Source organism: Amphiprion ocellaris, chromosome 14 (assembly GCF_022539595.1).
Source record: "Amphiprion ocellaris isolate individual 3 ecotype Okinawa chromosome 14, ASM2253959v1, whole genome shotgun sequence".
Taxonomy (NCBI): Eukaryota; Metazoa; Chordata; class Actinopteri; family Pomacentridae; genus Amphiprion; species Amphiprion ocellaris.
Window position 1 is genome coordinate 3,393,388 of NC_072779.1, and position 27,705 is coordinate 3,421,092.

General features: G+C 37.6%; 2 long non-coding RNA genes across 2 annotated transcripts; both read right to left on the reverse strand.

The window, feature by feature from the left end:
• Positions 1-789: 789 nt before the first annotated feature.
• On the reverse strand, positions 790-7,751 carry LOC129350457 (uncharacterized). The gene is made up of 4 exons (XR_008603865.1): positions 7,434-7,751; positions 6,438-6,538; positions 2,633-4,589; positions 790-2,470 (listed from the first exon to the last, which is right to left on the reverse strand). It is a non-coding gene; the product is annotated as an uncharacterized LOC129350457 (long non-coding RNA).
• Positions 7,752-18,974: 11,223 nt separating this feature from the next.
• Positions 18,975-25,063, reverse strand: LOC129350485 (uncharacterized). The gene is made up of 2 exons (XR_008603898.1): positions 24,622-25,063; positions 18,975-24,476 (listed from the first exon to the last, which is right to left on the reverse strand). It is a non-coding gene; the product is annotated as an uncharacterized LOC129350485 (long non-coding RNA).
• Between the last annotated feature and the right edge of the window lie 2,642 nt (positions 25,064-27,705).

A 27,705-nucleotide genomic window follows, 5' to 3' on the forward strand; every position in this document is an offset into this window, starting at 1 on the left:
GAGAACCTCTGAGAACAGAGAATCAGGACAGGAACTCTTACCTTCTGGACAACCAACGTTGGTTCTCAAACAAGAATACAGAATGTGTCTGACCAAAAACCTCTGAAGACTCACTACAGCCAAGATAAAGACACAACTCAGCTGCACCAAATCCACTAATCACTGCACACATTAGCACCATGTGCTAACTGTGGCTAAAGAACCACATTTACCAAGACAACTATCCAGTAGAAAGCCCTAAAACACACCAAGAAACACATTAAAGACGATTTTACTGCTGGAAGCTGCAAGCCAACGCCTAAAGAACAAACTAAAGCAATGGAGCCAAACCCGGTTCACTGGTGAAGAGAAACAGAGGAAATGTTTGTCTGCAGCTAAATAAAGCAGGAAGACACTGGTCTGCTCAGGTGTTCCTGATAACACCAAGCTGCTCAGGTGTTCCTGATAACACCAAGCTGCTCAGGTGTTCCTGATAACACCAAGCTGCTCAGGTGTTCCTGATAACACCAAGCAGCCACCTGGACAGCCAATAGGAACACAGCTTCCTGGAAGTCCAGAGGGCTGGCTTAGTGAAGGAAATTTAATTTAAAGTTGAAGAAGAAAGTTAACAAAGAAAGATGAAAACCACCTTCTGATAACTGAAATCTCTGAGTTTTCACATAAAGAACACCTGAACATGTCAAACTGGTTCCATAGTAGAACCATCATTGTAAAAACGTCATATTATGGTGTGTTGCTCAAAAAACATTAGGACCCGACTGTCTGGGGTCGCCGAGGAGCAACACAAAAACAGGACAAACGCTGGTTTCCAGGGGGTTAGGAGGATATTTATTTGAAAGAATAAGTTTACAACAACAACATGTGAGCAGAAAAATCACAGTCTGTCTTTAGTTCAGCTGAAAATATTAGTTTTTGTCTTTTTTATTGACCAAACTGTTCAGGAGGTAGATGAAGAATAATTAAAGCTCTCATGTAGAAGTCCAACTTATTTTGGATCCTTGTGGAGAGTTTAATGTTAGAGTTTGTAAAGCTGTTGAATTTTTAGAGTCACATAGATTGTTTTGACATTTAATAACTGAGTCCTGAAATAAAATTACAGTTGTGGATTTCTGTCATTTAGTCTGGACTAAACAAGTAACAGCAGCATAAATCTCAAACGTCATTATGAGGAGTCTGGATTGAGGTTTCTCACTTGATAATGATCAAAACATGAAATTTAGGTTGGTTTAAAGGAATATTCCACCTTAAATCTTTGAATGTTGACCTAAAAGGTTGGTTTCAGGAAGTATTCCACCTACAAGGTCCTCAAACATCCACCTTAAAGGAACATTCCCCCAAAAATCCTTGGACATGCACCTAAAATGTTGCTTTAACCGAGTATTCCATCCAAAATCCTCAGAGACCTGAAGGGCTGGTTAAAAGGAATATTCCACCTAAAACCTCAAATATAGACCTGAAAGGGTGGTTTAGAAAAAAATCCTTCAATGTAGACCAAAAAAGTTAGTATGGAGGAATATTCCACCTGAAATGTAGACCTGAGAAGTTGGTTTGGAAGAATATACCATACTAAACATCCTTAAATGTAGATTAAAAGACTGTTTGGAAGAAAATTCCACCTAAAATCCTCCAATGGAGACCTAAAAGGTGAGTTTAATGGTATATTCCACCTAAAATTCACTACTGTAGACCTTGGAGGTTGGTCTGATGGTATATTCCACCCAACATCCTTGAACATAAACTTAAAAAGTTCGTTCAAAGGAATATTTCACCTAAAATCCTTCAACGTAGACCAAAAATCTTGGTGTAAAGGAGTATTCCACCTTAAATGTAGACCTAAAGGATGGTTTGGAGTAGTATTCTACTCTAAAATCTTCCAATGTAGACCTAAAAGGTTTATCTGATGGTATATTCTACCCAACATCCTGGAACATTTACCTAAAAGGTTGGTTAAATGGTATATTCCCAGAAGAACCCTTGAACATTGGGCTTAATGGTATATTCCACCCAAAATACTTGTACATATACCAAGAAATCAGTGTAAAGGAAGTGTAGACCTAAAAGGATTGTTTAAAGGAACATTTAAACGATTATTTTCATTATTTAATAATCTGTTATCAGTCAGAACCCTGGCAAAATTATTTTCATCAGTTTTTTTAGTGGAAGTCACAAATAAAGGAGCTCTTGGTTTTTCCCGGCGTTACTGAGTCCAAAGCTGCTGTTTCAACACAGAACGTTCACATGGATCCACAAACCTCTCAGCACTCAAACACCCACAGACAGACGGCCAGCTGGACCGAGGCTCGACGGCGTCCTCAGACCCACGAGTCGGGGAGTCGCTCAACTTGTCGGTCCGGTTTGAAGGCCTCCATGTGGTCCAGTAGAAGTCCACGTAGTCGGAGTTGGCTTTGAACCGCAGCGACTGGCCACCATCAGGTGGACCGGCTCGTCCTCGTAGGACTCCTCCTGTAGCCTTGAGGGAACCACAGGAACATTCAGTAGCTGACATGGATGTTGGATGGTCTTCCTCTCTAGTACCAGATGATTCATCCATGAATTCAGCAGCTACAGACTGAAATGAAGCTCATGCTGCCATTATTGAATTCCTGTTCCAGATCAAATGTTCAGAGCTCACCTTGAATGCAGCCGTCTGCTGTCTGATAGTTTTTCTCATTGTAGTCTTCAATAAAGTCTTTTTCCTCACGTCAGGATGTGGTGAGACTCTTTCTCAGTCGCTGCAGACGTCCCTCATTGTGCATCTCCAGAGAAGAAACAGAAAAACTGGTCACTGCTTCAGCATCACAAACGCTCTCCAGCATTGAGAGTGTTTTAGGAATTCATTCATTGTGTTGTGAGCTTTGAAGGAGCAGAAACTTTACAGCTGCCAAAGATATGAGCTCCAATTCTGGATGTTTTAGGAAATGAAGTTCATCAAATGAACACTTGATTTTTTCTGATAACTCTCATTAAATTACTGAAGAAATCTAACATAAAAACCTGTAAACTCTCAGGCAGCTTTTGTTAAAGTTTGTCTATAATTCTATCATCATGTTCTGGAACCAGGACTCTGCAGAAGTTCCTTCAATCAGATACTTGTGTGTTTCTATTTAAGGCCTCAGGTTTGAACGTGCAGCAGAGGATTAGAAAGGAGTGATTTTAATATTTAAATCAGTCCAGTAAATGTTTGGTGTGAAAATTATTAAAATTTTGATTTAGATAGATTTGTGTCAAATAATATTGTAGAGTCTCACTAAAATATATCCAAATGAGTTCAGTGTATTTACATTTTATAGAATATTTGATTTCTTAATCTCAATACTGTAGAGTCTGACCCTAAATATTATAATAATGATGTCAATTTAAATAATATTTTAGTGCAGAGTAATAAACTTTAATCAGCTAAACTTGCATAATAAATATCACTGTACAATCTTAACCTGAACATTCATATTATTGAGGTAAATTTACATAAATCATGATATTCTAGAGTCTTAACTGGAATATTTCTAACATGAATCTTTCTGTATTGTGCTGATAAACAACAATAACTTGATTTTCAGATAATATATATTGTCTGTGATTGTGAGACTAAATTCCTCCACATTTTGGAACTTTACATGCAGCAGCTGTAGGAAAAAATAAAAATAAAATCTGTTCATTTCCACATTATGCACATTTATTTACTCTTAATATCTCAGACTGAATGGTAGCCGGCACTAAAAACAAACTCATCTGCTGGACTGAATTTCCCAAAATGGAAACATGGACAGAATTTAACACTCATGTATCCATGGCAACACTAACATTTCTGCTTCTTACCAAAGTTCACAACACAAGTAAAGATTTTAATGTAAAACTTCAGGGATGACTGCTGACCATAAGTATTCTGATCAATACTTCATGATCAGTATCAGGACAGATGTTACAACTCCAGCTGTTGCATTAGACTGCAGTTATTCACAGAGAAATTAAAACATCACATTCCTCATAAAAACTAGATGGGACTTTTATTAAATAAAGTGTTGGTGAATAAACAGTGTAAAAAGTGCAAAGCAGCTCCATTAAATCAGGAGATGTGAGACTTCCACAGCATGGATCACCATCTGCTGTGTTGATTCATAGCTGAATGTCAGAATGAACTGAGACAGAAAAGCTGCTTTGAGCTGCAACATTACAGTCTGACAATCCAACACCATCACAGTTTTCATCTGGTTGTTTTGCTCCAACATGCTGTGAAGTTCAGTTTTTACCTGAATCAATACAGAGATTCTATTTCCAACCAAGACTGGAATAAAAATTAGAATGTTATGAGGTTATTAATGCAACTAAATCCTTTCAGATGGAAGGGTTTACTTCTAAGATCTAATTCAAGTTTCAGTTGGAGCACATTGCATTCACAAAGAAAAACAGCAAAACCTTCATAGCAACATTTAATAAACCTAAAGCTTCCCTGTTGGCACATTGGTGGAGTTTGTTACTGAGCATCTGAACCTTAAATCCAGTGAGACGACCATCTTCAGTCCAGGCCAGTCAGAGAACTTCAAGACCTTCCATCAGCTGGACCAGATGTGGCATCATCTCCCTCTGAACATCTGGATGACAGGAGAAAAGACAGAAATCAAACACAGATCACAGAAATACAATTTATTCACTTTCATCATTTTATAAAAGTAGGATGAACTTTATTAAAACTTGACAACATCAGTAATGAAAGTAAACGTTTTTATCTAGTGTTGAAGCTAAATTTAAAGTCAATTTTAATGACAGTTTATCCTGAGAGGAGTGAGAATGGAGCTTTTCTTTCCTTTTTAGAATATTCCCTCAAAATATTCTGTTTATTATTGGCTTTAGAAGCATTTTTCTTTACTTATTTATTTTTAGATACCTCAGACTGATGCACTTTGCTGGTTTGCAGATAATTTCATGTACAATGACAATAAAGATCTTATAACATATTTTGCTAAAACAAGAACTGAAACCTTCTCAACCATCTCTCAGTCTGCAAAATTCCAACTGCAACAAAGAATTATCTCATGTAGTTATTATTATTACCTTTACTGAACCAGCCCTGGAATTAATACAAATCTGTATATGGATATGATTTTCTCTCATGGAACCACTATGGAAGCCATAGTAATTATTAACTATCCTTTGAAGGGAAAGATTAGGTCTTCATCAGGTGGATAAAAAAAATGCTCTCCCTTAAAAAAAAAAACTGCATCCAACAAAGTAAATCTCTTCTGCACTGCACACATACTAGACTTTTGTAGAACTCTGGATGTCAGAGTAAAGGCAGACAGATCCACCGATCAGCCACAACATTCTGACCACTGACAGCTGAAGAGAACAACATCCATCATCTTGTTCTAATGCAACGTTCTGCTGGGAAACCTTGACGTTCATGTGGATGTTTGACATGTACCACCACCTAAACACTGCAGGACAAACAACCCCCTAGTCTCCATGGCAACAGCAGTCCTTGATGCCAGCTGCCTCCCTCAGCAGGACAAATTAAAACTTCTCAGGAGTGGTCTGAGGAACACGACAGAGCTAAGCTGTTCACCTGGGTTCCACACTCCCCACATCCAGATCTGATTGAGCATCTGTGGGATGGTCCAGGATCAGCCTGGTCTAGGTAGGACCCACCCTGCAACCCACAGGATCCACAGAATCCACAGGACATCCCCAGAGGTTCTGATGAACCACTGGGTCAGAGGAGTTTTAGCAGCATAAAGGGACCAACACAGTATTAGTCAGGTGGTCAGAATGTTCTACTGTTATATTGTCATGCTGATTATATGATCAGTAAATGTTACCATCAATTATAACGTCCACATTGATCAGGAAAAAAAAAACAACTATCAGTTCATTCAGAAACTGTGGGGTTAAACCTAACCACAGACCTCAACAGCAGTTTGTTTCAAAGCAGAACACCAGCCAGTTTTCACTAAAGAAGATTTCAGAGCAACAATTAAATGACAGTTTTGTTCTCATTAAGTTCACAGAGTCAGTAAGCCAAAATAATGTACACACACATCAGGAAAAGAAAAACTTTTATAAATATTTCATTTGTATAAGTACTTCTATACATATAGATTCCTCTTTCTAAGTTTGATCAAATCACGATAACTCTGTGTCCTGTTGTACGATGTTTTCCCAACAGATGGCGCTACCCTCATGAATGGAGCATCAACAAGTGACGTCTACAACACAACAGAAATGTCTGGAAGCCAGTGGCCTCCACTTTGAGCACCACTTGTAATTGTAGAGGCCAAATATAACTTTTATTAATCTCGTGATGTCTGAATAAATTTAGTATTGAAATATTTATGCAAGTTTTTCTTTTCCTGATGTGTGTAAACATTATTTTGGGTGACTCTGTATAATGGGTTTCTGACAGGTCACCAGGCAACAACTATTTATAATAATGACAAACATACCTGCATTCTACAGGAGTGATTTTCCTCATGTGCAGGTAAAGATGTGTGAGGAGCTTAGAGATGACAGGAGCAGGAGTCATCCTCACTAATTCAGCTTCCACCTAGAAACAGAAAGACCACAAACAAACACACTGATATACTCTCAAACATTCAACCTCACAGCCTCAAAATATCTGTTTAGGAAGTGTTGTGTTTCTAAATTCTGCTGAAAGCATTGACAGACATTCTCTTACAAGGTTGTGTAAAAAGCAGCCTGTCCTCTGAGCTACTGAGAAATCTTCCTGAACAAAGTTTCTACGTGTAAATCAGCTCAACAAAAACTAAAGCCTCAGTCAGAGATAACAGGTATCCCAAATTATAAACAACCTTCTTTGTTAACTCAGACTTTCTGCTTCAACCTCACATAAAAAGGGGAGTTTAACTCATCAGGTGACTGAAAATGAAGGGCTTGTGCAGTTCTAGATCCAAAAGTAGGATGTTTCATCTCATGTTTTACTACAAATACATGCAGTAATAAATAAATACAATGGCTGGTTGTTAGTTTATTCACTATTAATGTTACTTTATATACTGGATTGAACTTGAGCAGTGGAAGAGAAGGAATTTAATGAAATTATGGCGATTCAGAGAGATAATGTTGCACAATGTTAAGCGCGGTTTAATTCAAACCAGCTGAATGGTAAACTTCAGTGCAGCTGAACAGGTTTCAGTTAACCTTAAAGTAAAATAACTTTTTTAAAAGCTAAAATACACAGTAGAGAAATAGAGGTTGAGAAGTTCCTTCTAATAATGAGGACAGCTGCAGCAGTAACTAACACAGGTGTTCAGCGGTAAGTTAGCCACCTGTGTTAATTAGCCCGCTAGCTAACTTAGCCGTTTAGCTAGCTAACGCGTCCGGACCAACTGCTCAAACACGACAAAACACAACTCTTCACAAGTCGCTGACTTAACGTACAACAAAACAACGCTATTGGTTAGAAGTATTTATCTTCTTACCGTGTTTTACTCCAAAAACAAGGTCAACAGCAGCCAGAGACGCTACCAGTAGTGATGGTCCTCTGACACCCGAGGCTTCGACACATGCGCTGTAGCTCATGAAGCAAACGTATCGAGCCACTGTGCCGAGGCGTGGTTTGGTCACGTGACTCTTGACGTTTGAACCACTTCAGTGACGTTTGAAGCGCTCAACTGCTTCGAATCACCTGATTGGTTCGGTTTGTTATGTGACTCACTCAGCGGGATCGAGTGTTCCGGGATAGGAGATCCCTATTTAGTGTTGTTCATTTGAATTGTTTTTCGCAGAGTAGGTTGGGTTTTTTTTGTATGTCAGATTTTGTATTTCGAAGAGAATAGATAGATAGATAGATAGATAGATAGATAGATAGATAGATAGATAGATAGATAGATAGATCGATAGATAGATAGATATAGATAAGACATATATATATATATATATATATATATATATATATATATATATATATATATATATATATATTTTTTTTTTTTTTTTTTTTTTTTTTTTTTTTTTTTTTTCCCAACTCACCACCCCCATGCCACAACACCTGGCACAGAACCTTGTCAGGTGCTTTGCTGACAGACTACAAACCAAAGAAAAGAACAGTTCACTGACCGTTGCTACACTTGTGGCTCTGCAGTTCAAAACTTTTGGATTCACCAGTCAGAGTGGCAGCCAGTGTGAAAGAACGTTTAATAACAGAATGCACAACAATTAACATAAAGAATACCAAGCAGCAGTCATCTACGTCACAAGCACCACCACAGCCTCGTCTTCCACCACCAGCAGCACCTTCCACAGGTATTTTTTTTCTCTTCTGAATAGGGAATGACTGACATTTCTGGTGATGATGATGATGATCTCCAATATTTTTCAGTTCAACTGTGGAGCCTATTGGACGAAGACGCAAGTAGAGCCTGGCAAATGCAAAGCGCCACAGCGAATGCAATTGTAGAAAGAACGGCAGACCCACTGGCTTACTGGGCAACCCACAAAACCGTTTACCCAAACTTGTACAATGGAGCCAAACATTTCCTGTGTACCTCAGCCTCATCTGTGCCGTGTGAACAGGTTTTTTTTTTCTAAGGCTGGGGAGATAGTGAGTAAAAGAAGGAACTGCTTGAGTCCCAAAACTGTTGATAAATAATTTCTCAATAAAAACTCATAACCAGTTACATAAACACACCCTCTTTACTGACCTCTTTACCAATAAACCCCAAGACATACTTTGCCAAAAATCCATAACAATCCATATAATCTTTATTTGCACCAGCCCCATGTGAAAATGACATCAGTCTGTATTTGTAGAGCATCTCATGAATGTAGCAGCACCGTTTAAATGTTTCATAACACAGAATATAAGCAAAGAGTATATAGGGATACAGACAAACATGGGAAATAAGAAACGTGCTCTTCAATAGTTATTGTCATTATTATTACTAGTAATATTATTTTTGTGTCCACTACAACCCATACAATCATCTAGTGTAGTCAAACAGGAATGTGTGCATGGCGAATCAAATCCAAAACAATCCATGAACCAACGACCACGTCTTGATTGCACTTCATTTTATTGACCACTAGATGTCCTACTCGAGCACTCGTGTGTCATTGAGGCCTCGAGTAATGAACCATGTTTTGAATGAAGTGTCGAAGCTTCAACAAAGCCTCGATCAGCCATCGCTAGCTACCAGACGTTCCGATCATAGATATATATAGCAGACCAGATCCGCTAGCGCGCTGTCTTCTATCTTTGGTCTGACCAATCACTGCTCTCTGGCTCTCAGTCAGTCTGACCAATCACTGCTCTCTGGCTCCGCCCTCTGAGAATCTTGTTGTCGTTTGGCTCCACACTTGCTGATGACCACTTCCGGTCTCAGAAAATGAAAAAACGGACCTTTTTCGTTTCTGTCTCTTACTGATTTTATTTTTTTTGTTATTCTCAATAGAAAATGAAAATCAAAACATTTTTAAAATTTCTTATATCCCTTTTTGATCATGAAAAGGAAAAACGCCTTGTATTTCAATTTTAATTTTTGTATTTTAGAACGAAAATCAAATAACCACTTGTTTTTTGTTTTTCAATACCCGTTTCAGAACGGAAAATGCAATTGCCAAAATATACGCGGATTTTTCTGCAGGTATTTGGCAAACTGCGTAATCCCTCTTCCTGGAGCAGACCCACCACCCCCAGGTGAGGGGAGCTGCGGCACAGCCAGCAGACATCCGCAGACCGTCATCCTGCAGACGTGGGGGAGGGAAGTGACCCGTGCCTCCCTAAACACCCAGAGGTCAGCCAAAACAGAGGTGTTGGATTCAGACGGGGCTTCGTTTCACTACGACGCTCCGACCTCCTGAAAGGAAGCTTTGTACTGTACGACCGAGGAAACCTCCCTCAGTGTCCGTCCACTGCTTTCACCTTCAGTTAAGCCTAATTGCTCAGAGGGAAAAAAGAAAGAAAAGGCTGAATATCTAAAATGGTGTATTGTAAGAGATGCTTATATGTTTTAATCTGCAGAGGAATTATGGTTCTCACACAGATGGAAGTGACGTAAAATAACTGCAACGTTTTGAAATAGTCAAGCAAATTACTGCGAATATTGGAAGAACTGTTCATTTTGTCTTTTCAGACCAAAAAGTGGCACAAAAATGTCGTCTGTACGGCGATTTTTCAAATTTCACTTCCAATATGCAATCTCATATATTTTCACATCTTATAAAGCGATTTGCTTGGCTGTGGTGTCAAGTTATGTGGAATTTATCCCAGAATAATCAGACAGAATTCAGACTATCAGTTTCATGACCAGACCAAATGATCATCGTCAGATGTCATGTAAATTGTAAACTTTTCTCAGTTTATCTAATTTCTGCATTATTAAAATAAATGTCATCATGTCCCGTGCTGTATTGTATGTATGGGTCAATCTATAATTGAGGGACTTTTGAAGTCCATGGCATATATCTTGCATATATTTTTATTAAAAATTAGAAAAAATAATGTTTTTATGTTCATTATGATCATGTCTTTACAAATTCCAGAATTATTTGTCATGGAAACAATCACTCATTAATAAAGAAATGACCGGATATCAATAAAATGTCAACTATGATACAAAAAGTCACACAATTATATATTGACCCATCCAGAATGACTTGAAAATGAGCCATATTTCACAATTCACAATTTTTGAGTCATTTTGGACAATTTTCCCATCATTTTGGACAATTTTTGAGTGATTTTGGACAATTTTCTTGTCATTTTCAACAAGTTTTATGTTAGCTTGGATATTTTCTCATCATTCTGGATAATTTTTGAGTCATCTAGGACAAATTTCATGTCATTCTGCACTAATTTTCCAGAATTATGGATCATTTTCAAGTCATTCTGGACGAATCAATATATAATTGCGTGACTTTTTGCATCATAGTTGACATTTTAGTGATATCCAGTAATTTTTTATTAATAAGTGATTGCTTCTATAATAAATAATTATGGAATTTGTAGAGACATGAGCATGAAGTTGTGCTGCGAAGGTCCCAGAAGCGTCTGCAGCAATCGAATAATTGCGAATAAAAAAACCTCATCTTCATGGCTATATGGCTGAATAACTGTGGTGTTTGGTGGTTATTTTGGTGAACACATGTTGACTCTGTTACGCCTCTCCTCCCCTTCTTCACATGCATGGACACACTCTTCCACATTTCTCCCCTCTGAGCCTCGCCGGTCGCATTAACTGCCGTTCAGCCAGCGATCTGCTTCACATTGAGAGGATCAAAGCGTGCAGGGGGGAGCTGGAGGCAGTAATGTGTTTCCACAGGGGAGTCCTCTCTCTGGGAAAGTGCAATAGGTTAGAATATCAATGAGACGTGCCTGAGAGCGTAACCGCTCACCTGTTGTCTGACCGCGGCTTTGGCGCTGCTTCTCTGCGGTCAGGAGGCTTCCTTTAACTCCACGTTTCCCAGCAAACATTCTGACGCTGAATAAATCATGAAGACAGCAGCTCTGAAGGCCTGGAAGCAGTCAGCAGAGCAAACGTTCCTCTCAGAGAAGTCAGGTCTTCTTGTTAACGAACGTCTGACTTTCAGCTGTTTATCTGGACGTCAGCGAACCTCTGACTTCTGACCTTTACTGTCCCACAAACACCAGCAAACTATGAACAACTTAAAGGGTTAAAAACAACAATTACTCAAGAAACTGATCATTAAATTATCAGAAATATTGTTTTTCAGACTTTACAACTTTACAACAACAAACTCTTTAAAGTCTTTGGAGTTTGCTTTTTTTTTTTTTTACATAACTGCAACTAAAAACATTTAAAATCAACTAAAATTGAATGTGAATTGATTAAATAAAGAGAAACTGTTTTCAATAGATCATTCATGACTTGCTGAAGGCACCAGTCTGATACACTGGACAAACTAAATATTTTGTTTTATTTTTTTTCAAATATTTGTTTAATTTTAGTTTTTAATTTTCTATATTTTTTTAATGATTGTTTTCCCTATTTTTTTCAAATACACAAACCAATTAACTACAAAGACAGACTGTGAATCTACATGTCTAAGGTAAAATAAATTCAGCCTGTAAATAACCACAACTTCTTTTTTGAAAATAGATTTTTTTCACAGAAAAAGACACATTTTATCATAATTTAGTTTTCATTTAATGGATGAAACTGTCAAATTCATGTGTAGTGCTGTACATATATTTCTAGAATTACTGTAGATGCAGTTGGTGACCATTATCAGAAATCATTGTTCTGATTAATATTATTGTATTATTATGGGTAATTCTGGTGTTTTCACACATGTAAATGTCCTTCATTAAACATGAAAAAGATATATCATAATTGATTACACTTATTAAGCCAAGCAGAAGAAATTCCATACCAAAATAATACTTTGATATATTTTTTGTCCTACAAGGAACTTGGTGTATTTATGTGACGATCAGCGTATGTCTGTCCATCTGTTAATCTGTGTGTTAGCAACATTACTCTAAAACAGACTGACAGATTTGGATGAAATTTTCAGGGAAGGTCAGAAATGACACAATGACCAAGTGATTAGATTTTGGCAGTGATGCTGCTTATAGTCTGGATCCATGGATTTGTTAAAGATTTCTGTATCATTGCCAGATAGCGGCATGGTGTCACTGTAACCATGACAACAAGTGAACACTACATCAGCTGCCTGCTGACGATCACATGATTGTGATCCTACTACAAATCCACCTCTGAGGACTTGTCAGGACTTATATGTAGGAAATAATACAAGGAACAGTTGATTAAATTGTGGGGGTGTTTCTGAGTCCCATCAGTTCCTGCTACATATTTAGGTCACACGATTTCTTTTGTGGTAGTTTGGTGTCCCATTTTGGTAATTTTACATCTTTTTAGTCCCAGTTTGGTCGTTTTTCATCAATTTGTGATTGTTTTGTGCCGTACTTTGGTCATTTTATGTCTTTTTGAGTTCATTTGGCGTCACATGTTGGCTGTTTTACATCTATGCTACGTTAAAATGGGTCAGTTTGACTCACAACATAACAGGAATGCTAACCCTGTGTGAGTGGTTTAAGTGTTTCTAACCTCAGGAACACTATCAGTGACATGAGTTTAATAACCTTCAGAACCAGAAAACTTTCCACTGACTGAAATACAGTTTTTATTCTGCCGGCTGCAACTTGATTGAACAATTTAGCTTCACAGTTCAGAACTTAAATCTCTCATCTTTTGTGTTTTGTATTCAGTGAATTAACTTTCATTTTGTGACTGTAAAAAGCTCCAAATCCTCAACATCTGGGTGTCAGAGCGGATCAGTTCTGTGGAGGACAGGAGTTAAAACTGTTCAGTCTCGGCTAGAAACGGCCCTGACAAATCTGTGAAAGGAAACAGAAAACGGAAACATTCGGTTGATCCAGCTGTTTTCTCCCTTTCTCCCCTTCCTCCTCCTCCTCTATCTGTTTCTGCCTCCCCCCTCCAACCCTCCCCCTCGTATCAAGTGTCCGAAGGGAGGAGAAAAGAAGAAGGAGAAGGAGAAGAAGGAGGGCGTTCAAACAGGTGTCTGCTCGCTGACAGTCCCAGCAGCCGGTTGGATGCAGGTTTTACCTACTGCTTCCAGCTGCACACACACACACACACACACACACACACACACACACACACACACACACACACACACACACACACACACACGCACACACACACACACACACGCACACACACACACACACACACACACACACACGCCTCCATCTGTCGCTAGAATTAGAAGTAATCCACAGGAATTTTCAGATATCGTGGAAGGAAAGTGTGTGTGTGTGTGTTTGTATTCCTCATCTTATGGGGACATAATCTGTTTTCTCACACACACTGTGGGACAAAAAGCACATTCTGATAATGTAAAACACTGAATTTTTACTCTCTATTATCCAAAATTACACCATATAAAAGACTCAGAAATGTAAAAACAGAGAAAACAACCCTTCAACTAACAAATCCAAGACAAACATTGTGTAATTTCATTAAAATTGTTTTAAAATCAACCGTGCACAATAACCGGATTCTAGCAAAAGCAAAAAATTCTGCACACTTCACTGCAACCTTAACATGATGACTGACTCACCTGCAATCGAGAGTCTAGTGACAAAAATTCAGGAATTAGATGTAACCAACTGTTTTCCTCCGGTATGAGTAACGCCTGTGGACACTTGGAAAGATGTATTACATGTTGATCCCATATTTTTATCATTTTTGTGATAAAAACTTAAACTTTTGTTGTGTTTACACAGAGCAGAAACACTTGTGGGTACTTAGAAAATGCTGTTTTTTCACCCTTGTATTATCCTGCAAGTCAATTTGACCCGTTTTAAAGTTTGAAAATGTGGGAAACTTTCTTTTAAAAATAAAACTTTTAAGGGAAACTTTTAAGGAATTATTGGAATTTTCTTCCTTAGGATTTTGCAAATTTTCAGAAATTTGTGGAATTTTTTTGCTGAATTTTTGGATTTCTTTCAGACATTTGGTGCCTGTAAAGGAGGATTAAACAATTGCAAAATGAATAATCAAAGAATGACTCATCTTGTTGTATGATTCATGGCATTACAACTTTGCCATCCTCCACAGAACACATTTCTGAGCTCCCTCTACTTCTAGCCATGGTTTTTCTGTTTCCATAGAGGTGGAGGAATTTATGTTGCAGTGAAAAATGAGCCCACAGTGAGTAAAAATGTGACTGGAACAAAAAAAAGAAAAAAGAAAGAAACTGCTCAGGGTTCAGAGGGTTAAGGTTGGAATTAGTCTCCAGGAATGAATGCAAGTCGATGTAGCGTCATTGGAAGTGATGGAAACTTGACTCTGTGTGTGTGTGTGTGTGTGTGTGTGTGTGTGTGTGTGTGTGTGTGTGTGTGTGTGTGTGTGTGTGTGTGTGTGTGTGTGGGTGTGTGTAATGCGACCACTCGGCCACCTGCAGCCTGACAAACCCAGTGAAAAGAGAACGGTCTTTCACTCCCTCTGTGTTGCTGATGACCTGCCAAAGCAGCGTACAGAATGTAGAGGAGGTAGACAAAATAACGAGAACACCTCATGGGAAACGACTCACAGTCACATGACCTCTTTACAGGTCAGTGAGAGAAACCGTACGCAGGTCACATGAAGCTAAACAGAAGATCGAAGCTCCACAAATCAGCAGATATTAAAGTATCACAGTAAACATCAGCGCTTCCAGTAAATTAACAAAACTTTTCATTTTCTGTTGTTGCACAGCTCTATGTGTTGGAGTAATTAAACTTAACTGAGGTAGTGTCAGGTGACTGCAGATGATAGAAGTAAATAGTTAAATGGAAGCTTTTAAAAATCTTTTCAATGCGTTTTATTTGGCATGTGATAATTAAAAGTAAATATAATAAAAATTGAACTAGAAATGATTGAATGCTTCCATTAAATCATTGATGGTTTTCTGAACTTTCCAGTCTGACACACAGTAAAATCAGAACTGTAAGTTTTTTGTTGCAGTTTTTTCTTTTAATTATTCTTTTATTTTACAGGTTTTTGCCATTTTAAAAAATGCACAAACATATTTACAACCTAAACAAAGGCTTTTTTTTCAGAAAGTAGATTTTTTTATGACACAAAATACATTCACATACAGAACATCCCACAGTTCATTGATTTCATATGAATACACTAATTTTTTTAATGCAACTAGAATATATATATATATACACACAAAATAAATAGATATATATACATTTATATATTATCTATCACTTTCTGGTGGAAATATTTGTATTTATGTGAAGAAAAACTCTAAATTCAGATGCAATGAGTAAAATTCCTCTGCTTCTTTCACCTTTTTATTAAGGATGGGATCACAAATGTGTATTTTCTAAATATTTAGTGTGATTTATCCTCTGTATTCTCCCTGAAATCTACTAGAAGAGTTTCATTTCACACAGGAACAGGAGTAACAGCAAAAACTAACCTGAATTATGAATGAATCAAAAAAATGTCTTCTTTCTTCAGTAGCCAGAACACTTGTCTTACTTTCCTCTTTTCTTATCTGCCATTCCAAGTTCCTCTTGGCTCTCTGAGGAAACATGTGTTGGGGATAAGTTCCTTTACAGCTGCACTGTCATGGTTATTATTAGTCCTGAAATATCAGCCTGAGAAGGACACACAGTTCCTCACTGCACCTGCAGCCGCTCACTGATCCAACGCAGGAACAGCAGCTGCTTTATTTCTGCTCACTTTCTCAGTTATAGAACAATTAAAACTGTCTGCTGGTGTTAATTCTATTATTCACAGAGCAGCAGTCATCAGAGATCAGCTGGTAACTATTGCTAGGAGACGCTGACGGAGTTTCTCCTCAAAATGACCTCAGTGTGAGAGAGAAAGTTCCTCTTACATTTTTGGAGTTAGGAAAGTGAGGATTTATGTTTGCAGAGTGTAAAATGTCTTATTTAATCCCAGTTTTCAATCTGACAGACGTGGAAACACATAAGGAACATCAGGCAAAACGTCTGTGATTTTATTCCTTTCATAAATATGTTTCCACTCACCTGATGCTGCAAAGAGCATTTTAACCCTCCTGCTGTGTTGCCGGTCAAATTAACCCATTTTAAAGTTAAAAAAAATCTAAAAAGAAATACTTTCAAAGTATGTGAGCCCAATGTTTTGACTGGTCCTGTCATTCCAATGTACATTTTTATGAAAAACAAGGGAATTATCTTCATTGAACTATTGATCTGTTGGAGCTAAAGATCACCACTGCACTAAATATTGATTGAAACGATTGAAACTAATTAGGTATAAACAATGTTTATTTGGAAGCTTTTGATTTCTGACACTTACGGATAATTAAACATGCCCAGGATCAAACTGACAGAGAACATCAGTGCTGTTCCTGAGAAACGGACTTAACAGGAGGGTTAAATAAGTCTTTAGGCTTGATTTAGGTTGAAAAGTTAGGAATAAGAATAAATAAATAAATAAATGAATAAAATGAGCTGAGAGACGCTAAAACACTGGGGAGTTGTACAATACATCAAAAGGTTCATTAGTTAATTAGGGAAATGCCATAATAATTACATTTTCATGCAATTTCATCAACTTCCTTCACTGACTCCTTTCATTCACTTCATTAGAGTTGAATAAAAGCAGTAAAACTGTACAGACTGAGTAGCTTTACAGCCTCAACAGTTAATCTACCGTCTTAGTTAACAGACATTCAGCAGAATGATGTGATGGCTGTTTTTTTGCAGCTCTGCACCTGTGCCTCCATGTAATGAGGGAGGAGGAGGAGGAGGAGGAGGAGGAGGAGGAGGGAGGTTTTTCTTCTTTTTTTGTTCCTTGTTCAGACACTGTGATGCCTCGGCCTCCGGATGGCTCCATTTCAAGAAACTGATCTCTTCAAAAGCCTCTAAAACCCCACAGACTGCCTCTTTCTGTCTCTCTATGTATTGTTGCAGCTTCTTTTGTGGCTCTTTTTCACATTTTCTCTCCTTCTGACTTCCTTCCCAGGTCTTATCAAGCTAAGAAATTGAAATCAGCTAAAAAAAACAACTTCAGATTGCAGCAAAAAACATGTTTACTGAACATTTTCGGGCCTGTCTTCTCACTTCTCAGCATGTAAACATTAGAATGCATGTAAAATATGCAAAAAAAAAAGAGCAGAAATCAGCTGATTGTTCAATCATGGAGGCACAAACACAAAAAATTAGACGCTGGATGTGAAACATGACTGCACACAAAACTAAAACTGGTTAAATAAGTCAAAGTTTAATTATCTCGCATAACAAATGAGCCAGTCTAAGGTCAATTAAACCAAATGAGCTCTGTGCTTCTTCCTTAAACACTGAACATACAGAGCAGCTTCTTATGTTTTTCCTTTACTGTATCTAGAAACCAAAAAAAAGCGAGTTCTGTTTCAAATATCTTGAGTTACATCAGTGTTTTGGAAGTTTATTCCCTTCCTTCCTGAGTCTTTTGTTCTGCGTGATTAAAGAAAACAGACTCCAACACGATGATGTTTTCTTTTAGATGTGAGATGCAAATCAGAAACCCTTTTCCTGCAGACAGAGGAGACAAAGATCAGATGCCATAAAAGCTTCAGCAACTTTGTCGGGTTGATTTTTCTTTTGATCCTCTGAACACATGGTTCAGGCGACGCAACAAGACACCAGAGCGAGGAAAAGTCAGTGTGTTCTGTGGTGTGTTTTTCTCCTTGTGACCCAGAGTCAGGAATTCAGTCGCTGTTTACTGGATGATTGAGGAGAAGTTATCCACCTTTATCAGGATGTTGCTCTATTGTCATTTATATTGTAGGTGCAGCTGTAGCACTAACAACTGAAAAGAAGAATCAAACGTCAAAATACCTCATTCATCACCACAGAACTGTGGAATCACAGGAGTGCCACAATTTACATTTCTATATTAACCGAATTTTAAAATTTATTATTCTTTATATTTACACATTTACTCTGTCAAGGAACAGCAGAGTTGTGACGATTGGCGTACGTTTGTCTGGGAATCTGTCTGGTAGCAACGTTACTCAAAAATGGTCTAATGGATTTGCTAGCTCAACTGGGTCAGAGGGCGACTCGTAAACAGAACTGTGTCAGAGACAGAGGTTCGGTTCTTGCTGATGTTCCTTTACTGCACGGCTTTCTGGTCTTCTGTACTAACCGACTGAATAAAAACAAAAGGGCACAAAAAACAGCTTAGAAAAATAAATAAATAAATAAATCATAGTTTAGTATGTCGTCCAAAACGTCTGGTTGAGAGGGTGACTTATAAACAGGACTGCTTCAGAGACCCGGGTTCGATTCCAGCTCAGGGCCCTTTACTGCAGGTCTTCCCTGCTCTCTACTTACCTATTGAATTAAAACAAAAGGGCTCAAAAAAAAAAAAAAAAAAAAACTACTAAAACGCCGTAGTTTAGTATGTCGTCCAAAATATGACAGAAACTGTTACGGCAGGTTCAGAGGCTCAAAAGCAGGAAATGAGGAATGCAGACAGATGAACGGTTTAGTAATGCATTTATTTACAACACCACAAGGACTACAAATCTAAACGGAAACTGATCCCGGAAACGGAAGTACTAGCTAATCCGCTTATCCGCTTAACCTCTAGTGGTTAGGAGGACTAATTACATGCACTGAAACAACAGACTACGGTTAATCCACTTCTAGTAACACCTGGGCAGGAAAACAACCAAACAGGGGAAAAAAAATACAAAAACAAAAACCTAGTTTAACAGGGATTCTGCACAGAAAGCCCAGAGCAATAAGCTATTCTACCCCAGACAGAAATAACCAACAGAGGCAAAACTTTGTAAACTCTAACATACAAAAAATGGCCAATTTACAAAATATACATATATTGGAATTTAGATAAACGATAAGTCTGATGTTGCTAGGGCTAGAGGACTTAATCGACTGACAGGGATTTGAATAGGCTCTCTCCTGTCCAACCACCCAGTCTGTGGTGTCCGGTGTGTGGACGCCGTGGTGGTGGCAAGGCGTCTGGGGAAGGCTGGTGGACAGACGTCCGACGAGGCAAGGCTTTTCCAGGGGAGAACTGACGACAGGAGAATCCTTCAGGCAGAACGGAACCCACGGAGGAACAGTCAGCCAGGCAGTCGACGAAGGAACCCGGAGGATCAGGTAACCACAAGCAGGCAGAAGTCAGCTCTAAACACAAGGAAAACAGAATCACCGGAAGAACTGGGAAGGTGGCACAGAACGTTCAGCTCACAGAACTAAGTAGAGACTCAAAGACCGTCCGGCATCATACGACGAGTGACGTCAGGTTTTATAGGAGAGCCGGAGTGACTGATTGGCTGGTTTCCACCTGCACACGGTCCACTGATTACCTGATGCATCACACCTGGAGGAGAGAGAGAGAGCAGGGTCACAGCCTTAAACTGTGGCTGTGCCAAAAACGTTTAGTATGTGGTCCAAAATATCAGTGAAACGTCATAGTTTAGTATGTCGTCCAAAAAATCAGTCAACACAGACTGCAGATAGTGACTCACCTGCAACCAACAGTCATGTGACAAAAATTCACCGATTCTTTTTTTGTTTTGGATAAACTGCAGTCGTTGTTTACTGGTTAGTCACTATATTTTTTTAGTATTGATACGAGCTGTGGGGAAAATGTTGTACACGTTGGGTCCAAGTTTTTTCAATTTTTGTAAAAAAAGACAAACACAAATAAATTCAACTTTAGTTTTTTGTACTACCGTTCAAAAGTTTGGGGTCACTTAGAAATGTCCTCATTTTTGAAACAAAAGCATTTTTTTCCAATGAAGATAAGAATAAATGAATGATAAATCCAGTGCAGACATTGTTAATGTGGTAAATGACTATTGTAGCTGGAAACAGCTGATTTTTAATGGAATATCTCCATAGGGGTACAGAGGAACATTTCCAGCAACCATCACTCCTGTGTTCTAATGCTACATTGTGTTAGCTAATGGTGTTGAAAGGAACATTGATCAGGGGTGTCAAAAATGCAGGTCGTGGGCCAAAAAGCGGCCCTCCAGAGGGTCCAATGACAACTTTGTAAAAACTGCACAAAATACATTAACTGTGAATTGTAAAGTAGTAAAACTGTATATTTCTAGATCTTGACAAGTTGTTTTGATCATAAAATAAAATATATCGTTCGGTTCTAAACGACTAAACGTCTTGTTCCTTTGATACTCTGTGATCTGTAGATTGTAATGCACACGTGGTGATAAACTGAGGCATAATATTGCTGAAATTTAACTTATTTTGTTGAGAAATTTCAGGACAACAATAGATTTTGTGTTATTTTGGGCAACTTTCAACAAATATGGACAAATTTTGAGTAATTTTAGTCAATTTTAGGCCCAAAAATGTTCAGACATTTTGGCAACCCTGAGCAGCATCAATCTTAAAATGTCAGAAAACACCCAACACCTTGGAAACTATCATCAAAAAGTGGCCAAAAGCAAACAGAATAACCACAGTGTGATTATATTTCCTCCAAATTAAAGTAGAGATGTTCTTCAGCAACAGTTCCATGCATCATACTCAGATATCTAAGACACAGCTTTGAGTTTAGTGCTGGTTTTTAAGAATATTTCCAACATTTCTCAACAGGTGCTTCAAAAACTGGACTCAGGTAACTTCTATTGTCTCCTCACTGAATAAAAGACGATTTATGATCCAATAAGAACTCGATCTGAAGCGTTTACAGACTGAACTGCTGACCCACTGCATCTGTTCTCCTCTGAGCAGAAGAAAAAGAGCTTCAGCAACATCTGGATTAACATTTTCTGCTTTTAAAATCGGTACAAACCAGCAGTGGGTTTACGGACAGACAATGAGAAATTTAGAGCTCCCTGACAGCCACAGTGTCTCACAAACACACTCTGGCATCCACAGCGTTTTTAAAGGCCACTGTACAATAAAACACAATTTATTCAGGACGGTCCGTTCGTGGATCCTGTGAAAAGATACAGTCGCCATATGAGAATCAGATTGGGAGCATTTTAATTCTGACATGGCTCCTTTAATTGAATTACAATGAGGGTAAAGCCCATTCAGCCTGCAGGGGACCAAGACAAATCATCTTGTCTGGCAGCTATTAAAGACTAGCCTGATGTAACCCTGAGTGTCCCACAGACTCAACTGTACACCCAACACACAGCTGCAGGAAAGTCTTTTAAAACAGGACATTAGTGTTGGTGAAAGTAGTAATCTGTGTAGACGATATTTGGTAACTCCCACCTGCAGCATCGTAAGATTTGGATGAAACTCTTCAGGTTCTGGTTGGATCATCAGCACAAAACATCAACTATCATGTTAGAAAGAATCATTTTCGTTGAGGAAAAGTCTAATGTGAAATCTCGTGTCTTCATACAGTGAGAAGGAAGAAGCCAGCGGTGATTCCTCAGGGACATTTTGATCAGAAACTGGAAGATTTGTAGACTTTGTTTGTTGACACCAAACAGCTTTATGATAAATTCCAGTATTGATCATTGAGCAGTTTGAGAATATTTACTCAAAAACAATCATATATTAATCAAAATTTGTCAGTTTTTTTTCCAGTAATGCATTATTTTTACGTATTTGCTCCCTGTGCAAAGTATTTTATTTGTTTGTGCTCCTATGCAACATCACCTACATTATCCTGTAATTCCCACTTAACCATATAATGTTTAACCTTACATATGCCCTCATTATCATGTGTAATATCCTAATTGCAATATTAAGTGCAATATTTCTTCATGTGCAATATTACTTTACTCCCTCAGTATTATTTCTTTCTATTCTAGTCTTCTATTCAAATTCCTTCAGGATTAACAGAGGCTTATCTTATCTCATCGTATTGTATCGTACCTCATCTCGTCATATCATATGGTATCTCATCTCATTGTATTGTATTGTATCATATTGTATCTCATCTCATCATGTCTCATTTCATCTCATCTCATCATATTGCATTGTATCGTATCTCATTGTATCGTATCTCATCTCATTGTATCATATCGTATCGTATCTTATCGTATCGCATCTCATCGTATCTCATTTCATCTCATCTCATCTTATCGCATTGTATCGTATCTCATCATATCGCATCGTAACGTATCTTATCTCATCTCATCATATCATATCTCATTGTATCTCATCGCATCGTATCATATCTCATCGTATCTCATCATATCATATAGTATCTCATCGTATCTCATCTCATCCCATCATATCACATTGTATCGTATCGCATTGTATCGTATCGTATCTTATCGTATCTCATCGTATCGTATCTTATCTCATCTCATATCGTATCATATCTCATCGTATCATATATCGTATCGTATCGTATCGTACCTCATCTTATCACTGTCCTAATATGGAGGATATACAGAAGATATTTCTTTTAAAAACAGCCCAAAAGGCATTTAACAGCATCAAGGTGGAACCGGCTCATAACTGAAACTGATTAGTAGCTATAATGTGATTTAGGAACATTGGCCTAACTCCATTACAGATGAATGTAATGTGATTACAGTAATGTTACCTCTAACTCTGCTAGTGAGCAGCAGGAGAGCTCTTCGGTCATTAATTAAGGCTTTAAGGGCTGAATCAGTCATCAATCATACAGATTTAAAGCCAGAAATGCTACAGGAGGACCTCAGAGTAAAGACCGAAGCACAGAATTTGCTTTTGTAAACTAAACGTACTCAAAATCTCCATTCAATAATGTTAATAAAAAGGACTATAAACATGAGTTTGGTCACCTTAGATGAGGTTTAAAAGGTTTCATCATTTTGAAGACAAATTATAATCATGTAAACTCTGTGAATGTGACTATAATTTGATTCCACATTTCTCTAATGTCATCTGGGCTCGTTATAGCTACCTGTTCAGTGTAATCTGATTACATTACATGTATTGTGTTACCATCCAACCTTATTATTTATGACAGACTGAGAATCCCCAGGAGGCAGCAAAAAGAGGGAGCAAAGCATTTTGGTCTTTCTACTCTCTGATGTGTTTTTGTGCCTCCCAGAGCTCAGACTCGTATCTTCACAGCATCAGTTCTGGACCTGAACGATTTGAAGTTGTCGGAGGGTCGGGGGCAGACAAAACTCCGTCAGGAAATTCACAGTGACGGACTAGACAGCGTGTCCCGTTCAGAGAAGTCAGCCTGAGTTTCACAAGCATCTTTATTTTGGCTGCAGATAAACACTCAGACAACAAACACGACCGCAGACCGGAGAAAAAACTACAGATGAACACATTTGGAAGTGTCAGTGTGTTTCACATGAAGGACTGAGTGATTGTGTAACATCTGAATGACCTCACTGACATACTGGAGGTTTAAAGACCAACAAAACTGACTTTTTTTTCCTGTTTCAGCCTTTGACAAAGAGCAGTGATGCCCGTAGTTATTTTAAATGGCAGATTTCCACATTTTGTGTATGTCTTTTTGAGTTTCCAGGTGGTAAAATTCTTCATACATATCTAAGAATGTCTTTCTTTTGTTGAAATTGATGTTAAATTGATTGCTTTGAACATCTAATATGACAGAGAGACATTTAACATTTGTGATTTGTGGATATTAAAACATCACAAGCTTCTAAAATGATGATCTGAAGCCTGGTTGTTGTGTGTTTGTGACATTTGCTGCCATTTATAAGTGTTAACTCTGTAATGTACAAAGAATTAAATACACTTCTGGTTGCACAAAACCGTCACTGGGGATGTCACTTCCATTCCAATAACACAGCTTTGGAAAACCACTTCTTTCGCAGTTTAATACTTTGTAAACTTTTATATTTGCAGGATTTTTGTCTAAATCTTTTGTGCTTCAATTTTCTTCCAGTCGTTTGTTTTCTAAAGGAGTTTTCAACAACAGACACACAAATTAACCATATTTTATACTCACAGTATGAATGGAAGAGTTGTTAGTCTTAATATCTTCTAAGTGGATCTGCATGCATTTTTTTCCAGGCATGTAGGTTACTGTAGAGAAAGCAGTGGTTCAGTTCTGCAAACACACAAATAAAGGCTGCTCATGGCTGAAAAGACAAAGAAAAGGCAGTAAAAATAAAATGTATTTACAGAAAATCAAAGGAAGGACATGTCAAAGTCTCTCTAGGTTGTTGTTTAATAGCTGATCTCAGGAATCTCACCATCTATGTTCAGATGTTTGGATTATCTTGCAGGTTGAAGTTGGAAAATCCAGTTTTATTCATTGTTCTCCTGGAATAACCTGCAGAACAAGGAGATGCTGGATTCATTTTTATCTTTCAGGTTTTCCAGTTTCATCTTATTTTACTTCCAGTTGTTCTTGTTTTCTACTTGCTTTTATATTTTTATTGTTAAGTGATTCAAGTTTCTCATTTATGTGTCTTATTTATATTCATTTTCTACACTGTAAAAGATCTCAACTTATTCGAACGAATGAATGAAAAGGAAAGCAGTGTGAAGTTTTTCATGAGCTGAGAGGACCAATACTTATTCTGATCCAGCACTTGCACAGAGCAACAGCGCCACCATGTGGACTGCGCAGTATCAGAAATTATTTTCAGTCTGTCAAGTGCAAAGGTGTTCAGTGATGAGCTGAGTTTTCAGTATTTTCTTAACCCTCGTGTCGTCCTGCGGGTCAAAATGTGGAGAAAAATATATTTTCACAGTGAAACTTCTGATGTCCACATTTTCAACATTTTTGGGAAATTTTTGAACCTTTTTTTGTGGAAAAAAAATGTTGAAAATGTTTCTAAAGAACATTCACAAAAAAAAAAACAAAATCCAGCAAAATTCACTGGATTTTGCCGGATTTCTTTGTGAATGTTCTTAAAGAAAATATTAGAAGTTTTACTGATATATATGTAATCACTTTAGATATTTTTAGGATTTTTTGGAAGATTTCTACTCATTTTTTGAAAATATTTACAAGAATTTTCTTGCCAAATTTGGGGGATTTTTTTAAAATAAAACTTTTAAGGGAAATTTTTAAGGAATTATTGGAATTTTCTTCCTGAAGGTTTTGCAAATTTTCAGAAATTTGGGGAATTTTTTTGCAGATTTTTTTCAGACAGGGAAACAATATTTTTTGGTGCCTGTAAATGAAGACAACAGGAGGGTTAAATCTAAACTTGGCTGTTTACCTGTCATTAGAGAACTTTATCCTAGCAACTAGAAGAACACTAACATTCGAGCTGGGTTAGAACAGGGCTAAAACCAGGAGCTGTACAGTCGTGTTGATCCATCCATCCATTCATCCATTCATCCATCCATCCATCCATCCATCCATCCATCCATCCATCCATCCATCCATCCATCGTGTTTTAATCCTTCCAGTAGTGTAACTTTAAGGTTACTGAATTTGCTGTTTCTTACTGAGACACTTTACTTGCTTTCCCTTTAATTTCTCACCCATTTCTAAATTTCCAGCTCCGTTTTAGCTTCTTTGATTTACTTTGTAGTTTCTTTCATCTGCTCAACACCTTCATGCACATTTTCCCACTCACTAATGCCCTCCTGTCCACCACTGGTTCTTCCCATGTCTAATTTGTTTTTGTAAACAATTTGCCAATTTGCTATAGTCTATCATAATAAACAAAAACAAATGGACTGTCCTAGCATAATGGTAACTAATGTCACATGTAAATATCTTGGTATTATATTAGACTCCATGCTCAGGTGCAAAAAATGTTTTTTATGCTTTGATTATGACACATTTCATATCCTGTATCTCAGGCTGGTCTCAAGTCAACAGAACAACTTTGAAACCTCTCAAATCCCTAAATAAAGAAGCCATTAAAACCCTGGATAAAAGACACCACGTTGTCATGTATTGGATAAGCATGGGTTGTTAAATTTTGAAAACATGATCATGTATGCTAATCTACGATTGGTTTTCAAGGTAGTTCATGGTTGTGCGCCCTCAGCTTTCAAGTTTTTTACTCATTACACCTCTGGAAATATTACCAGGACAACAAGGGCTTCTTCTAGGTGGCAGTGTTGCATCCCTCTACGTAAACCTGCCTTCGAACAATGGAAATTCTCCTACAAAACAATAACGGAATGGAATTAGCTCCCCACTGAACTAAAGCCAAGAACTGATTTTAAAGACTTTTCTAAAGAAACTAAGAAATGGATCCGGAGAAACCAAATCTGTCAGAACTGACAGTCCCTCTAATGACTTTTTTTTAACTGTAAATGTGAGAATGTGTGCCTTTTTTAACACCGGAAAACATCGATAGATTGAAAAGACTCCCCCACCGCCTTCTGTTAAAGGAAAAACAAACTCTCTTAAAACATTTCTCTACTTTATGCACATCTTTGCAGCATTTTTTCCCTCAACAATACATAACTTTATATCCAAAGTAAATCTTAATCACAAAACACCGAACACACAAACAATGAGGGTGAAAACAAAAAGGCCATTTGTTTTTTTTTGTTGTTTTTTACACAATGTACCATACAGTATGCATGAGCCCTCTTTGTATAAATTACATCCAAAAAAAATCTATTTTTTTTCTTTAGCCAGAAAGTTGAAGACATTCAATACTAAAATATTTAACCAATTGTCTTATATGAGGACAAAAGGACCAAAAAAGGTTAGTCTTATTCTTATATTGACATCACTTTCTAATCTGACATCACCTTTTCTCTGCGGTAAATATTGTGATCTCTGCTATGGACAGTAAGTTACAGAGCTCAGAAAGCGTCTATCAGTCTCTAAAGAGTAATTAAAAATCTTTCACTCTTTAATTCAAAAATGTAACTCAACAGTACTAAAAAAAGCTTCATTAACATGTTTAATAACCACCAGCTGTTACAGAGCCACTGTTTGAAATGTGAGGAGAGACAATTCACATTTTTCAGCCCCTATCGGCACAGAATCCAGACGTAAAGAAACACAGATTTGTTAAAAAATGACATCAAACAAGCATCAAGGCTTGTTTTTGATCAATTCTGGTACTTTTAAAAGTATTAAAGGATCTACTTTAGGCTCAACTTGCGTATTGGTTTGAAATGCAGCCTGTGTTTACATTATGGTGCCTTTTTACAGTAAGAAAACAAGAAGAATATGATAATAAAACGCTGGGTCACCTGAACACAAACATCAGCTTTCTCCAGAACTGTAACGGAAAAAATCTAGTCGACGATCCACACAGCAAACATTCTCATAAAAAAACTAACGAAAAGAAAACATTTGTAGATAAAAACAAACAGAAAAACAGTTAAACCAGGGTTCTCAACTGATA